At 40.8% G+C, this 17,793-nt stretch overlaps 1 protein-coding gene across 10 annotated transcripts in view; it reads left to right on the top strand.

Moving 5' to 3' along the window:
* Positions 1–17,793, top strand: part of LOC130282117 (neutral ceramidase-like) — a 348,583-nt gene that overhangs the window by 223,377 nt on the left and 107,413 nt on the right. For 5 of the 10 annotated variants that reach the window (XM_056530023.1, XM_056530032.1, XM_056530024.1 and 2 more), the window contains 2 exons: positions 2,345–2,407; positions 9,531–9,709. The gene's annotated coding sequence lies outside the window, so the exon portion shown is untranslated. Of the gene's footprint in view, positions 1–2,344; positions 2,408–2,988; positions 3,009–9,530; positions 9,710–17,793 lie in introns of those variants that run through there. The other 5 variants (XM_056530030.1, XM_056530027.1, XM_056530028.1 and 2 more) reach the window with 2 other exon arrangements.

Below are 17,793 nucleotides of genomic sequence, written 5' to 3'. Positions count from 1 at the left end.
TGGCGCAAATGATGAATTACTGACTAAAGTTGAAATCACACACAGGACCGTGTGATTTTGAGAAAGTTGTAAAAATGACAGTGGAGAAGATGCGACAAACTTTGGCGCAAAAAGACACTGTGCCAAAATATTGCGTCAAAGTTACGCGAAAAAAACACATAAATCCTTTGATAAATACCCCCCTATATATATATATATATATATATATATATATATATATATATATATATATATACACGCATAGGTGTATATTTAGATACATATATATTTTTTTAATTATTCCAATTATTGTTTCAAATTAAAAAATTTTCCCTGTGGACAAAGCGGCACCCCTAGTAAAATGGTGCTTTAGGCGATGGTCTATGTTGCCTATCAGTTGAGATAGCTGTGTAGATTTTTAAAAAGTGCATGGCGATACTGTTACGATGACCAAAATTATAACTGACACAAATGAACCTAAGACAATGGTTTGCAATATTCTCTGACATATATTTATGTGCCTAAACATAAACCAAAAACATAAGACTAAACTATTTTTTTCATTGTTTTACAAAAAAGCTTAAACAGACATACGGTAATTGTGTACAGAAAGAAAACGTTTGCTAATTTAACAATCAGCAAATCAATCAATCAGTGATATGTCTGCGCACTGCTTGTGAGGCATGATCACCGTGGTCTAGTACATTTGCCCCAATTTCTTCTCTGAGGTCCTCTGCAACCTCCCCTGGGATGTTATTCTTTTCAGCAATGTTGTGCAAAATGAAGCACGAAATAATGATCTCGCATACACGTGTTGGTTTACAGAAGTGCTCCCCGACTGCAGTCCAGACAACAAAGCAGCTCTTTAATAATCCAAAAGTACGTTCAATCATACAGCTGATACGTTTGTGCACCCTGTTAAATCTTGTTTCTGCACTTTTTTAGGGATTTAAATAAGCAGTCAACAACCACCGACTTAAATGATATCCTTTGTCCCCTGTCGAAAACAGAACACATTTAGCATAATTCTCTTTATGAAGAATGTCTGTCTTAATCTAATTAATAATGTTGGCTACTGTTTAAAATTGATTTAATATTGTACTTTTATTTTTTGTTGAAATATTTTAAAAACATGAAGGAATGGTAACCTTACAAGTCCTGATGAACAGTTGCTGAGTTGCCAATAGCAACCAATCACATTCATTTTGGTCTGCTTGGAGATGCTTCAACAACATGAATTTTTGGTTAAGTTTGATTACCATGCCAATTTAAAATTTCATTTATGTTAAAAACACAAAACTGATGATTTCTGGAATAGTCCAGTATTGACTAATTTATCCCTATCCTGCCCAGCCTGCCAAGAATTAGACTCTAATCTTTCACTTTGCTTCCTATCTTCCCGCAGAGCCCCGCTACAGCTGATCCATGGGTCGGGATGTCTTCTTCGTACTTCCGTGGGCACAGATCGTCACACGGCGCTTCAGCCTATCACTGGCCGAGGCGGGACATTGCTGCTGCTGGTGATAGGCTCAAGTGCCACGTCATGATCTGGACGTACAAAAGTAGGAAGAAGATAGCCAGACTGATGGATCAGCTGTAGCGGGGCTCCACGGGAAGGTGGGAAGGTAAGTGAAAGATTAGTTTCTAGTTCTTGGCAGGCCGGGCAGGATAGGCTAAAAATAGTCCAGAACGGACTATTCCTAAAATACACACTATTTCTTTTTAACAAATTTTTTTGCCTTCAGCTCCAGTTTAATGCTTCATTAAGTCTCTATAAAAAATATGATTACCAATTGGCTTTACTGTAGAAACATACACTCACCTAACAGACCTTTGTTTCCTTAGTTCCCCCGTTCAAATCGAGTATACAATTCAGTATTCCTTAAAATGAATGCATCATGGCCACTACTTCAATTATATTAAGAAATGGGCCAACCACGACTTGTACATTGATGGGTCTATACAATTCCCTTTTTTTTTTCCTTTAAAAAAATCTGTCACATTGCGACAGAATTTTCAGTGCGACAGAAATATGCATGCAACAGATTTTAATATGTGACAGAATTAACTCTGCGACAGATGTTTTTCCGTGCGACAGATAAACCCTGCGACAGAAATTACTGTGCGATAGATTTTTCCCATGCGACCAAAAAACATTGGGAAAAGTGTGAAAGATTAGTAAATACCAAGGGGAAAAAAGGTCAGAACTGCAAAATAAAAACCACAAACCTAAACTTCACTCTTAGTAAATGAGGGCCCATGTGTGTGTATGTTTAGTTATTATTTCTGTTAGTGTGTGTTATTCTATACAGTGTCCCGACCTCCATTTGTATTGTTTATTTTGTTGATGTTTTACTCCCTGCAGTTATTAAGGCAGGGACAGATCGCCTAGGGGAGGTACGCAAGTAGGCAGAGCAAGTGGGAGCAGGTGAGTTCAGGGCTTCACTCTTCCCTGCCCATACATGACAATAACAACCAAGATAAAGTAAATGAAAGTTCCCAGCATTGTTTGTATAACATTAGAATTATATCACCACCACACTTAATCACACTTATACCAAAAACACCAAAAATCTAAATCACTCACATCCACATCCTACGCGTTTTGCAGTGTTAAGTGCACCAGGAATTAATACAACATTTGGGAATAGGGGGTAGAAGATGTATATAATTGGTAATTTATTTTGAATTTTGTTTTTATAAATTGCTTCCCTTTTTTGAAATGATGCCCTAGGTGACTGGCACCTCAGAATCACCTTGCCCCTAATTGCTTATTTTCTTTCCCCGACTGACAGAATTGTGATTCTACAGCGTTTCCCTTATATAAGTTATTTATATTTGTATATTAATTGGGACTTTAAACTTTATATTGCTCTATTAAAATATAATCTTTTATGACATTTGAATAAATCTAGCAAAACTTTTATCTTCGTAGGTTCAAGTTTCAAAAGGTTAATATTTCACTATTGTATCTTGTGCTTCAATCGAAGCTCTTCATTATATTTACGACGACTGTCTGAGATTAATGGGTAAACAGTTTTCTATATAAACTTACAATGATCTCATAAATAAAATGAAGATTTTGTGAACTTTCATCATGATAGGAGATTAGTTTACTTTATCAAAGAAGTCTATCAACATTATCATTAAATCGCTGATTAGTTGTGCTTAATGCTTATGTCACTATCCACCCCCAATGAAAGTCCAAGCAGATAAAACGCAGTAAAATGTTGTATATTATCTGAAGGTGGATGAAGATAACCTGAATTACTTTACTTTGTGAAATAGTTTCTATTATTAACTATTATTGACTAATATATGCGTAAAGGTTTCCCTTTTTGTCTCCATAAGGAAAACTTTGCCTATAGTTCACTTTAGGGCTCATGCACATTACTTTGTTTAGTAGAAGCCATCAAAGAAATCCAATAAAGATATGTGGTGCATCTCCTTTACCTATATGCCTCTGATTTCATGAAAATCCAACAAAAAAAATGTTGCCATGTTCTAGGAGAGGACGTCTCTCAACGAAGACTGTGCAGTAGCACACAGGGACCAATTTGCTCTGTAGGAATCCTATGGTGTCCGTGCACTACTGTCTATACTCTGTCCCTTTGTTGGATGTCTGTGTAATGGAGAACAAAACAGGTCCTCCAGTGGGAAAGACTCTCTTTATAACCCCTTCTCATTGTGACAACTCCATTTTAAATCAGAAATCCATAATAGGACATAAGAAGCTGAATTTTGTTAAGGTGGTCATATACATGAAATAATCATTAACAAAAACAGTGATTTATTTTCATTGAAAGGAAAGGAATAAATCACTTCCAGAACCCTGTAGCAGTGACTTGTTTCCCGTGTGCACAAATGATCGGCCATGTTGAAATCAAGCAGGCCCCAAACTACATGGCCCCAGCAGCATGGGAGAGACCCAGGAGGCCCTTATACACATTCGGGGAGATTTATCAAAACCTGTGCAGAGGAAAAGTTGCCCAGTTGCCCATAGCAAACAATCAGATTTCCTCTTTCATTTTTAACAAGGCCTCTGCAAAATGAAAGAAGCGATCTGATTGGTTGCTATGGCCAACTCGGCAACTTTTCCTCTGCACAGGTTTTGATAAATCTCCCACATTAGGTATTAGGTCGATAACCAGACGTCTTTTTGAAGGCTTGGCAACTAACCTGTACAAAAAAGTATTTTTATGCAGTATTGAGGAGATGATTTTTATGCTTGTTTGTGGTCTATATTGGCTTGAATGTTACATAGATCTCTGACTGCTACAGGAGCAGCATACAGACCCCCAACAAAAATCCTTTATTGGGCTAATTGATTTACTGTCACCACTCCAGTGAATGAGGCCGAGTTGCAATACCTGACACAGCCCATGGACAAGAGTGGTGCTGTTTTTTAGAATCTCATGGAACCCTTTTAATGGTAGTAAATGTGATGGTGTAGCTACCTGCAAAACCCCAGTCAAAATGTGTCTTAGGCTTTAAAATAACAACTAATCCACGGGGGAGATGATCCGGATCCGCAGGATTGCTCCCTTGAGAGTGATTTATGTTATTTATGTTTTTACTTATATAGCATGCTGTGTTCAATACGTGGGGTGCATCTCTAATCCCCTCAAGGTCTGTGCACATCTATCAGACGTTGCCCATTTCAGTTCAAGACATGTCTCCATGGTCTCCAAGCATTGCGCAGAGTACCATGGAGGCAGTGTCTCGACTTTAATGCAGCAGGGTTTGGAGTGTGTCACGGTTCCTTTGAAGGGAGGGGATATTAAATGCAAACTACTTAATCGCGACATATTTTGGATTCTAAAATTGGGTAGTCGCTTCCCTCATGGTCTCAATAAACGTATAAACACTGTTATTCAGATACACACACTGTGAGTTATAGTATAACAAGACACTGATATGTTTAGTTTTTTTTTTAATCTGTCTTATATACAGCTTTTTTCTTTCTTGCAGTATAAATGTATGATCTTGATGTCTCACTGCTTTTCATCTATGCATAGGATGTGGGTGTTTCTCATCATCTTTTATATGGGATGTTGACACTAGGGATCGACCGATTATCGGTATGGCCGATATTATCGGCCGATAATCACGATTTTGGGCATTATCGGTATCGGCAATTACCATTCCGATAAGCCAATAATGCCCCGCCACCCGCATCGCCCCCACCGCACCCCCTGTGTTGAGGGGGTGTGACAGCCGACAATTCGTGCGGTGGTCAACATGCCCCCTTCACGCCCCCTCCATAGGCTTGCATTGAGGGGGCGGAGTGTGACGCCACACGGGGGCGGAGCCGTGATGTCACTATGCTCCCTCCCCGTGATCGCCAGTAATCAGACCCGGAGCGAGCACGCTCCGGGGGCTCATTCTAACGGGGTGCGGCGTGGAAGATCACGGGGGACCCCAGTGGCGGGACCCCCGCGATCAGGCATCTTATCCCTATCCTTTGGATAGGGGATAAGATGTCTTAGCGCCAGAGTACCCCTTTAAAGGTAGGAAGACAATATAATAGAGCAGCAGGAAATGCTAGCAGAATGCTGGGATGTATAGGGAGAGGTATAAGCAGTAGAAAGAGAGAAGTGCTCATGCTGCTGTACAGAACACTGGTGAGACCTCACGTGGAGTATTGTGCGCAGTACTGGAGGCCGTATCTTCTGAAGGATATAGATACTCTAGAGAGAGTTCAGAGAAGATACTAAACTGGTACATGGATTGCAGGATAAAACTTACTAGGAAAGGTTAAAGGACCTTAACATGTATAGCTTGGAAGAAAGAAGAGAAAGAGGGGATATGATAGAGACTTTTAAATACATAAAGGGAATCAACACGGTAAAGGAGGAGAGCATATTTAAAACAAGAAAAACTATCACAAAAGGACATAGTTTTAAATTAGAGGGGCAAAGATTTAAAAGTAATATTAGGAAGTATTACTTTACTGAGAGAGTAGTGGATGCATGGAATAGCCTTCCTTCAGAAGTGGTTGCTGCAAATACAGTGAAGGAGTTTAACCCCTTAAGGACCCGGGCTTTTTCCGTTTTTTCATTTTCAATTTTTCCTCCTTAACTTTAAAAAATCATAACTCTTAAAAATTTTCACCTAAAATTATATATAATGGCTTAATTTTTGCGTCACTAATTCTACTTTGTAATGACATTAGTCATTTTACACAAAAATCTACGGTGAAACGGGAAAAAAATCAATGTGCGACAAAATTGATGAAAAAACACTATTTTGTAAGTTATGGGGGCTTCTATTTTTACGCAGTACATTTATTGTCAAAAATGATACCTTATCTTTATTCTGTAGGTCCATACGGTTAAAATGATACCCTACTTGTATAGGTTTGAATTTGTATCACTTCCGAAAAAAATCATGAATACATGCAGGAAAATGTATACGTTTAAAATGGTCATCTTTTGACCCCTATAACTTTTTTATTTTTCTGTGTTCAGGGCGCTTTGAGGACTCATTTTTTGCACCGTCATCTGAAGTTTTTAGCGGTACCATTTTTGTTCTGATCAGACTTTTTGATCACTTTTTATTCACTTTTTTGTGGTATAAAAAGTGATCAAAAATGCGCTATTTTGGACTTTGGAATTTTTTTGCGCGTACGCCATTGAACGAGCGGTTTAAAAAGCGGTATATTTTTATAAATCGGACATTTCCGCACGCGGCAATACCACATATGTTTATTTTTATTATTATTTACATAATGTTTTTTTTATTTTTGGAAATGCCGGGTGATTCAAACTTTTATTAGGGGAAGGGATAATTGAAAGGGTTAATGATTTTTTTACACTTTTCTTATGCAACATTATAGCTCCCATAAGGGGCTATAACATTGCATTAACTGATCTTTAACACTGATTGATGCATCTCCATAGGAATGGATCAATCAGTGTTTTCGGCGATTGAATGCTCAAGCCTGGATCTCAGGCTTGAAGCATTCATTCGGCAATCGGACAGCGCAGGAGAAGGTAAGAGACCTCCTCCTGTGCTACAGCTGTTCGGGATGCCGCGATTATACCGCGGCGATCCCGAACAGCTCCCTGAGCTAGCCGGGCACTTTTACTTTCGTTTTTAGCCGCGCGGCTCAGCTTTGAGCGCGCGGCTAAAGGGTTAATAGTGCGCGGCACAGCGATCAGTGCCACGCGCTATTAGAGGCGGGTCCCGGCTTCCCGACTCCGCGTTATATCGCAGGACCGGGACTCATGACGTATGCATACGTCATGGGTCCTTAAGAGGTTAAAGGGGTACTCCCGTGGAAAACTTTTTTTTTAAATCAACTGGTGCCAGAAAGTTAAACAGATTTGTAAAAGACTTATATAAAAAAAAATCGTAATCCTTTCAGTACTTATTAGCTGCTGAATTCTACAGAGGAAATTGTTTTCTTTTTGGAACACAGAGCTCTCTGCTGACATCATGACCACAGTGCTCTCTGCTGACATCTCTGTCCATTTTAGGAACTGTCCAGAGCAGGAGAAAATCCCCGTAGCAAACATATGCTGCTCTGGACAGTTCCTAAAGATTCCTAAGATGTCAGCAGAGAGCACTGTGGTCACGATGTCAGCAGAGAGCTCTGTGTTCCAAAAAGAAAACCATTTCCTCTGTATCATACAGATCCTAAAAAGTACTGGAAAGATTAAGGTTTTTTAAAACAAGTAATTTACAAATCTGTTTAACTTTCTGCCACCAGTTGATTAAAAAAAAAAAAGTTTTCCACGGGAGTACCCCTTTAAACATGCATGGGATAAGCATAAGGCTATCCTCCATATAACATAGGGCTAGGGACTATTGATAGGATTCAGATTATTGGGCAGTCTAGATGGTTCTTATCTGCCGACACATTCTATGTTTCTATGTTTCAAAGAGAACTGTCTGAGGACTTGAGAACCAAAATTGTGGAAAAATATCAACAATCTCAAGGTTACAAGTCCATTTGCAGAGATCTAGATTTGCCTTTGTCCACAGTGAGCAACATTATCAAGAAGTTTGCAAATCTCCCTGGGTGTGGATGAAAGAGAAAAATTGATGAAAGGACAGGATAGTCCGGATGGTGGATAAGCAGCCCCAAACAAGTTTCAAAGATATTCAAGCTGTCCTGCAGGCTCAGGGAGCATCAGTGTCAGCACGAACTATCCATCAACATTTAAATGAAATGAAACTCTAATGCAGGAGACCCAGAAGGACCCCACTACTAACACAGAGTCATATAAAAGCAAGTCTACATTTTGCCAAAATGAACTTGAGTAAGCCAAAATCCTTCTGGGAAAACGTCTTGTGGACAGATGATACCAAGATAGAGCTTTTTGGCAAAGCACGTCATTCTACTGTTTACCAAAAATAAGGCCTACAAAGAAAAGAACACAGTTCCTACAGTGAAATATGATGAAGGTTCAATGATGTTTTTGGGTTGTTTTGCTGCCTCTGGCACTGGGTGCCTTGAATGTGTTCAAGGCATCATGAAATTTGAGGATTACCAATGGATTTTGGGTTGCACTGTACAGCCCAGTGTCAGAAAGCTGGGTTTGTGTCACAAATCTTGGGTCTTCCAGCAGGACAATGACCCCAAACATACGTAAAAAAGCACCCAGAAATGGATGGCAACAAAGCGCTGGAGAGTTCTGAAGTGGCCAGCAATGAGTCCAGATCTAAATACTATTGAACACCTATGGAGAGATCTTAAAATTGCTGTTGTGAAAAGGCGCCCTTCCAATAAGAGAGACCTGGAGAAGTTTGCAAAGGAAGAGTGGTCATACATTCCGGCTGAGAGGTGTAAGAACCTTATTGATGGTTATAGGAAGCGACTGATTTCAGTTATTTTTTCCAAAGGGTGTGCAAACAAATATTAAGCTAAGGGTGCCAATAATTTTGTCCAGCCCATTTTGGAGTTTGATGTCACATTATGCCAATTTGCTTTTATTCCTCCCTTTTTTGGTTTAGTTGCAATACACACAAAGGGAATAAACATGTGTATAGCAAAACATGTGTTACTGCAATCCTTTTCTGTGAGAGATACTTCAGGAGTACCAACATTTACGACCATGACTGTATTGCCCTGTGACTTTTTAAATTACACTTTTTTTATGTTTATAAAACATGAATGATTTTAACTCACTGTGCATTAAGAGTATGTAAAGAGTTAAGCTGACCGGGTTCCACAGATGCTTGGAATCAAGCCAGCTTCCTCTCCCTATATAGTATAGGGTTCTGTTTTTTAATCCATTGTTGTATGACTAAGGTCTGGTGATTAGACCGAAACGTGTCAACATTCTCCTGTCCTGTGTGTTGGATTATTTATATTGCAATAACGCTGGAAGTTCATAAGCTGCCGTGCTGGAAATTATTGTTTACAACAACTAATGATATGTATGAAAATTGGCCCCTTTTTAAAAAACATAATTACTCTATGAATTCATTTAGTTTTTTTACAGCGTCTAAAATATAATATATAAGGGTATAAAAAGAATTTTGAATCCCTGTTATTTTCTCAGCTGACTGTGTCTACTAAATTTCACAATATTTTTTATCAGGAATAAAGGGAGATATCCTTGAAGTAATAAAGATAAGCCTGGAGTGACAGAATGGCATGAATCAGAAGTATGTGTGCCTCTTCAGCAGAAGGTCACAATATGAGATCCTGAGTAAGGGAGGCTTTGGGGACACTATCTACAGTCCATGAGAACCTGGGACGTGTGAGTTGCGCTGTAAGGTAAGATATTCGCGCATTTCATTTGGGCATATATTTGCACTCTACCCTCTTATTTGTCAGTCGCTTACTTGCTTGGAGATGTTAAAGGGGTTATCCAGAAATATGAAAATAGAGTTGATTTCTTCTAAACACAGCGCCAAACCTGTCCTCAGGTTGTGTGTGGTATTTTAGCTCCTTTCACTTCAATCAAACTGAGCTGCAGTACCACACACAACCTGAGGACAGGTTTTTCTATTCATGGTGATGTTCTTGGAAGAAATTAGCTCTGTTTTTCTATTCATGGATAACCCCTTTAAATGGTATAATAGTTCTTAATTTATCCTATTTTATTAGAGACATTAACAAATTATAGAGTTTGAAAATGATTTTGTCTGAAAAATACTAAATAATTTGTCTAATTAGTATAGTGGACCTGTGGCTATAGGTGGTATCCCTATTTCTTTTTTGTAGCTTTTCCTACAAGAGTAATTTCCTTTTATTACTAGTGCTCTCAATACTTTAGCCGAATATAGACACAAAATGTCTGTAAAAAGATAATTAAAACACCATTTGGCACATTAACATGCACATTTGGCTCAATCATACACTAGAATTGGAGACAAAGGCTTTCAATCTGCATTCTTTTCAACAGCAGCTCTAATGGTGGCCAGTTGTTTCTCCCAACCCAAATGTGAATGTGGTTGGCTGGTACAGCAGAAATAAGTTAATTTAGCCAACAATAATCTAGTGTATCTATGGTTTCACCTGACGTATTGACATCACTGTATTATTCATATTACTAGAGATGAGCGAACTTTTGAAAAATACGATTCGGCCAAATTTTTCAAAAAAATTTGGTTCGATCCGAATTTATTTGCGACAAATCTATATTATAAACAGCTATTTTCTGGCCTACAGACAGCCTCAATAGGGGTGTAGAACACGTTGCTGTGTTCTAACACATATGAAGTGTGCTGGGGTAGTGAAATAATACTGTTATTCAGTATGACATGCAGATTACAGGCATCGCTTTTAGAATCACTGCCTTAGAGCGGCACAATGACAGACCCTGGAGGTGCCATCAGTATGAGGAGACCATATAGTGGCTGAATAACACAGCTTGGATGAGGCTGAAGCATGAGGAGACCATATAGTGGCTGAATGACACAGCGTGGAGGTGTTGGCAGCATGAGGAGACCATATAGTGAGCGAATGACACAGTGTGTAGGTGGCAGCATGAGGAGACCATATAATGGCTGAATGACTCAATCCCTAAGATTAAAAAATTTATTTTGAAATTTTTAGGTCCAGGCACAGGCCCAGCAGCATCAGTAAACCATATATTGGTTTAATGACACAGCCTGGAGGTGGCTGAAGCATGAGGAGACCATATAGTGTCTGAATGGCACAGCCTGGAGTTGGCAGAAGCATGAGTAGACACCAGGGCGTCACAATCCCTAAGAATAAAAGATGAATTCTGAAATTTAAACTGAAGATTTTTGGTAGCTAGTGCTACCATAACAACATTTTTATACCCAGGCCCAGCAGCCTCAGTAAACCATATATTGCCTGAATGACACAGCCTGGAGGTGGCTGTAGCATGAGGAGACCATATAGTGTATGAATGGCACAGTCAGGAGTTGGCAGCAGCATGAGTAGAAACTAGGGCTTCACAATCCCTAAGATTAAAAGATGAATTCTGAAATTTAAACTGAGGATTTTGGGTAGCTAGTACTACCATAACAACATTATTATACCCAGGCCCAGCAGCCTCAGTAAACCATATATTGCCTGAATGACACAGCCTGGAGTGTGCTGAAGCATGAGGAGACCATATAGTGTCTGAATGGCACAGCCAGGAGTTGGCAGCAGCATGAGTAGACACTAGGGCTTCACAATCCCTAAGATTAACCCCTTAAGGACCCAGCCCATTTTCACCTTAAGGACCCGTCCATTTTTTGCACATCTGACCACTGACACTTTAAGCATTAATAACTTTGGGATGCTTTTACTTTTCATTCTGATTCTGAGATATATTTTTTTGTGACATCTTCTACTTTATATTAGTGGTAACATTTCATTGATACTTGCATCATTTCTTGGTGAAAAATTTGAAAATTTGATGAAAAATTTGAAAATTTGGCTTTTTTTTTTTCTTACTTTTAAACTCTCTGCTTATAAGGAAAATTGACATCCCAAATAAATTATATATTGATTCACATATACGATATGTCTACTTTATGTTTGCATCATAAAGTTTACATGTTTTTACTTTTCGAAGACATCAGAGAGCTTCAAAGTTCAGCAGCAATTTTCCAAATTTTTCAAAATCTGAATTTTTCAGGGACCAGTTCAGTTTTGAAGTGGATTTGAGGGGCCTTCTTATTAGAAATTCCCTATAAATGACCCCATTATAAAAACTGCACCCCTCAAAGTATTCAAAATGACATTCAGAAAGTGTGTTAACCTTTTAGGTGTTTCACAGGAATAGCAGCAAAGTGAAGGAGAAAATTCAAAATCTCCATTCAAATTTCAAAATTCAAAATCTCGCATGTTCTTGTAGACCCAGTTTTCGAATTTTTACAAGGGGTAAAAGGAGAGAAATCACCCTAAAATTTGTAACCCAATTTCTCTCGAGTAAGGAAATTTCTCATATGTTCATGTCAAGTGCTCTGTGGGTGTACTAGAGGGCTCAGTAGGGAAGGAGCGACAATGAGATTTTGGAGAGTTTTTTAAAATGGTTTTTGGGGGGCATGTCACATTAAGGAAGCCCCTATGGTGCCAGAACAGCAAAAAAAAAAAAAAAAACACATGGTATACTATTTTGGAAACTACACCCCTCAGGGAACGTAACAAGGGGTCCAGTGAGCCTTAACAGCCCACAGGTGTTTGATGGCTTTTTGTTAAAGTTGGATGTGTAAATGACATTTTTTTTCACTAAAATGCTGGTTTCTCCACAAATATTACATTTTTACAAGGGATAATAGGAGAAAATGTCCCCCAAAATTTGTAACCCATCTCTTCTGAGTATGGAAATACCCCATGTGTGGACATCAAGTGCACTGTGGGTGTACTACAATGCTCAGAAGAGAAGGAGTCACATTTGGCTTTTGGAAAGCAAATTTAGCTGAAATGGTTTTGGGGGGCATGTCACATTTAGGAAGCCCATATGGTGCCAGAACAGCAAAAAAAAAAAACACATGGGATACTATTTATTTTGGAAACTACACCTCTCAAGGAACGTAACAAGGGGTACAGTGAGCCTTAACACCCCATAGGTGTTTGACGACTTTTGGATGTGTAAATGTAAAAAAATTTCACTAAAATCCTGGTTTTTCCCAAAATTTTACATTTTTACAAGCGATTATAGGAAAAAGTGCCCCCCAAAATTTGTAACCCAATTTCTTCTGAGTACGGAAATACACCATGTGTGGACATCAAGTGCTCTGCTGGCGCACTACAATGCTCAGAAGGGAAGGAGTGCCATTGATCTTTTGGAAAGAGAATTTGGTTGGAATAGAAGTCAGGGGCCTTGTGCATTTACAAAGCCCCCCATGGTGCCAAAACAGTGGACCCCCCACATGTGACCCCATTTTGGAAACCACACCCCTCACAGAATCTAATAAGGCATGCAGTGAGCATTTACACCCCACTGGCGTTTGACAGGTCTTGGGAAAAGTGGACTGAGCAAAGGAAAAGTAACATTTTTCATTTTCACAGACCACTTTTCCAAAAATCTGTCCGACACCTGTGGGGCGTAAATGCTCACTGTACCCCTTTATTACATTACGTGAGAGGTGTAGTTCCAAAATGGATCACATGTGGGGGGTCCATTGTTCTGGCACTATGGGGGCTTTGTAAACACGTGGCCTTCAAATCCGGACAAATTTTCTCGCCAAAAGCCCAATGGCGCTCGCTCCTTCTCTTCTGAGCGTTATAGTTTGCCGCAGAGCACTTTATATCCCCACATGGGGGTATGTTCTTACTCAAAAGACATGGAGTTACAAATTGTGAAAATGAAGAATTTAGGGTAACACCAGCATTTTAGTTAAAAAAAATTTTTTTATTTCCCATCCAATTCTTCAAACACCTGTGGGGTGTTAAGGCTCACTATACCCCTTGTCACATTCCATGAGGGGTGTAGTTTCCAAAATGGGGTATTTATTTTTTGAGTTTATGTCAGAACCGCTATAAAATCATCCACCCCTGTGCAAATCACCAATCTTAGCCTCAAATGTACATAGTGCGCTCTCACTCCTGAGCCTTGTTGTGCACCCGCATAGCATTTCACACCCCCATATGGGGTATTTCCATACTCATGAAAAATTGTGTTAGAAATTTTGGGGGTCTTTTTTCTTTTTATCTCTTGTGAAAATAAAAAGTATGGGGCAACACCAGCATGTTAGTGTAAATTTTTTTATTTTTTTACACTAACAGGCTGGTGTAGACCCCAACGTTTCCTTTTCATAAGGAGTAAAAGGAGAAAAAGCCCCCCAAAATTTTGAACACAATTTCTCCTGAGTACGGAAATAACCCATATGTGGCCCTAAACTGTCTCCTTGAAATACGACAGGGCTCCAAACTGAGAGAGCACCAATGCACATTTAAGGACTAAATTAGGGATTGCATAGGGGTAGACAGAGGTATTCTACGCCAGTGATTCCAAAACAGGGTGCCTCCAGCTGTTGCTAAACTTCCAGCATGCCTGGAACAGTCAGTGGGTGTCCGGAAATGCTGGGAGTTGTTGTTTTGCAACAGCTGGAGGCTCCGTTTTGGAAACACTGCCGTACGATACATTTTCATTTTTATTGGGGGACAGTGTAAGGGGGTGTATATGTAGTGTTTTACCCTTTATTATGTGTTAGTGTAGTGTCGTGTTTTTATGGTACATGCACACGGGGCGTTTACGGTGAGTTTCCCGCTAAGAGTTTGCGCTACCCTGTACATTCACATGGGGGACAAACCTCCAGCTGTTGCAAAATTGCAACTCCCAGCATGTAATGACAGACCGTGCATGCTAGGAGTTGTACTTTTGCAACAGCTGGAAGCACACTGGTTGGGAAACCTTCAGTTAAGTTCTGTTATCTAACTGTATTTTCCAACCAGTGTGCCTCCAGCTGTTGCAAAACTACAACTCACAGAATGTATTGATCGCTGAAGGGCATGCTGGGAGATGTAGTTATGCAACAGCTGGAGGTATGCAACTACAACTCCCAGCATGGCGAGAAAGCCTTTTGCTGTTTGTGCATGCTGGGAGTTGTAGTTAGGCAAAATTTAGAGGGCCACGGTTTAGAAACCACCGCGCAGTGATTTCCAAACTATGGCCCTCCAGATGTTGCAAAACTACAAATCCCAGCATGCACAGACAGCAAACTACTGTGTGGGCATGCTGGGAGATGTAGTTTTGCAAGATCTAGAGGGCCACAGTTTAGAAATCACTGCACAGTGATCTCCAAAATGTAGCCCTCCAGCTGTTGCAAAACTACAAATCCCAGCATGCCCAAACAGCAAACAGCTGTCTGGGCATGCTGAGAGTTGTAGTTTTGCAACATATGGAGGGTTACAGTTTAGAGACCACTATATAGTGGTCTCCAAACTGTAGCCCTCACATGTCACATGGCAGCACAATGACAGAGCCTGGAGGTGGCATCAGTAGGAGGAGATCATATAGTGGCTGAATGGCACAGCCTGGAGTTGGAGGCAGATGAGGAGACAATAGGGCCTCACAATCTCTAAGAATAAAATATTAATTTTGAAATTTCCATTGAAGATATTTGGTACTTAGTGCTGCCATAAACATATGTAGGTACAACATTCGATGATGAAGAGTGGGAGAAAGCATTCCGACTTTGCCATAAGTTGTCGATTTCCTGCAGGGCACAGGAAACTAATTACAAAATTCTAACAAGATGGTACCGGGTACCAACCCTTTTATCCAAATTTTACCCAGGTGTTTCTGATGCCTGTTGGAGATGTGGTGAGCCAGGAGGGTCAATGTCCCATATATGGTTATTATGCCCGAAACTGACTCCTTTTTGGTCCCAAGTACTGGATGTAATTCACCAATTGACGTCTATCCGTTTACCTGTGTCCCCAGGCCCCCTTCTTCTCTCCATGCTCCCACCCTCTTTGCCAAAGTGGTCCGCCCGACTAATTAGCTTTATGCTTCTGGCGGCTCGTACGGTCATCCCCCGATTGTGGAAATCTTCCTCTGCTCCCACATTCACTTCTTGGCTCCAGGAACTCTCCCATCTACATAGGATGGAGGAGTTGCTGACAGACTCCAGAGGGCAAGTGGAGAGACACTATCTCATATGGGGACCGTGGATATCCTTTCTCTCCTCTGACACATACAGAACTCTCCACTTGAACTCTCAAGAAATGTCTACTGACTGATGCCTTGAGCGTGTGCCCTTACATATGATGTCAGTCTGTCCGATGTTGGGGTTCTCGCCAGTGCACCGTGCTGAAAGGTTAGTCCTCTTTATTGTCTCTCTCTCTCTGTCTGCCTGTGTTTTTCTGTCTCCTTCCAACTCCTCCTGTCTTTCTTCCGGTCTACCTGGGAGCCTCCTCCCTTTCTCATTTATTATTTCTCTTCTCTTTTTTTTGTAGAAACACTTGTGCCAGACTAGGTGCTGATATTTTATTGTCTGCCATGTATGCCTAAGTGTTTATTGTTGTCATGTTGGAGTCCTAAAAGACTAGTGTTACTGCTCCTAATATGACTTGTTTGCCATACTGCCTGTCTATTTCTTTTAGGCGCATGTGCACCACATATTTTGGCCCCTTGGTCACTTGCACATTTACTACTTTGTATGTTTAAAATCTTTAATAAACTTTACTATTGAAAAAAAAAAAAAACATATGTAGGTAATGTCCTAGGCCCAGCAGCATCACTAAACCATGTAGTTACTGAATGACACAGACTGGAGCTGGCTGAAGCATCAGTCAAAGATATAAAGGAGTCCTGAAAGTGACCCGGTGACAGAGTGGTACGGTGGGTGGCAATACCAGTACCCACTGAAAAAAGGTCTGATGCAGAGAAATGTTTGTGACTCCTTAAATCTGTTTGGCACTATCCATATTTTTAAAGTGTTGGTGTGGCACCATGGTCAATCTACTCTCATGCATCAGGCATTGGTGGTTGGAAATCCTCGCTGATCCATGCCTGATGCATCTTCACAAAGGTCAGTCTCTCCACATTTTTCATGGACAGAGGAGTTCTCCTTGGGGTGACTATGCCCTCCGTCGCACTAAACACCCACTCTGATGGCACACTAAAGGCACACTACTGGCTACTAGCTTTTCCACGGCAAACTCTCCTGGTTGCGGCCACAAATCAAGTTTGGCTGCCCAGAAGTCCAGCGGATCTTCAAGGTGTGTTGGCATGGGCATGTCAAGGTATGCCACCACCTGCTGATCAGGTACTGCTCGATGTATACCTGTTGCTGAGGAGTTGCTTTACTATGCAGGTGAAGAAAGCTACTAATCAGCATCTGTAGACTCAGGCTGCTGCTGATGGAGCTGGTGCTGCTCCTGCCACCCCACCCCTCCCCAGTAGCCATGGCAGTGGAAGGTGAGCGCATGGGGCCCCCCGATTCAGACCTGCGAGAGGATGGACGATGTCGCCAACAGGCATCGGCCAACTGACTACATAGGATGCCTCTGTAGTAGGTAATTTTGTCCCCCCTTTAGTGGGTGTAAAAAAGGCCTTTATTTTGTGGCAGTAGCGAGGGTCCAATAAGGGGGAGATCCAGAAGTCATCTCACTGCCGAATGGTGACAATTCGGCTGTAAGTGAGCATGCATCGTTCCATTTGTGCAAGTGACTCGGAGGGACTCCCTGCCTCCATCTCCACTGCATACTGCCATGGTGTGTCTGGGTCCTCTGTCTCACCTTTCTCATAACCCTCTAGCTCCTCTGGCTCCTCCTGCTCCTCCTCTCCTATCAGATTACTACAAAAACAACCCATTTGGCAAAACCTAAACTCTGCTCCACTGTGCCCCTCCCCCTCCTCCTCCTAAAGTTCAGCCCCCACAGGGCTCATGTGGCGGTGAGATGTAGGCCCACGTCTCCAGTGCCCTGACCAGCCATCGTTTCCAACA

The sequence above is a fragment of the Hyla sarda genome, chromosome 7 (assembly GCF_029499605.1).
Source record: "Hyla sarda isolate aHylSar1 chromosome 7, aHylSar1.hap1, whole genome shotgun sequence".
NCBI lineage: Eukaryota > Metazoa > Chordata > Amphibia > Anura > Hylidae > Hyla > Hyla sarda.
Note: the sequence above shows the minus strand (reverse complement) of the source record. Positions and strands in the feature narration are given on the sequence as shown.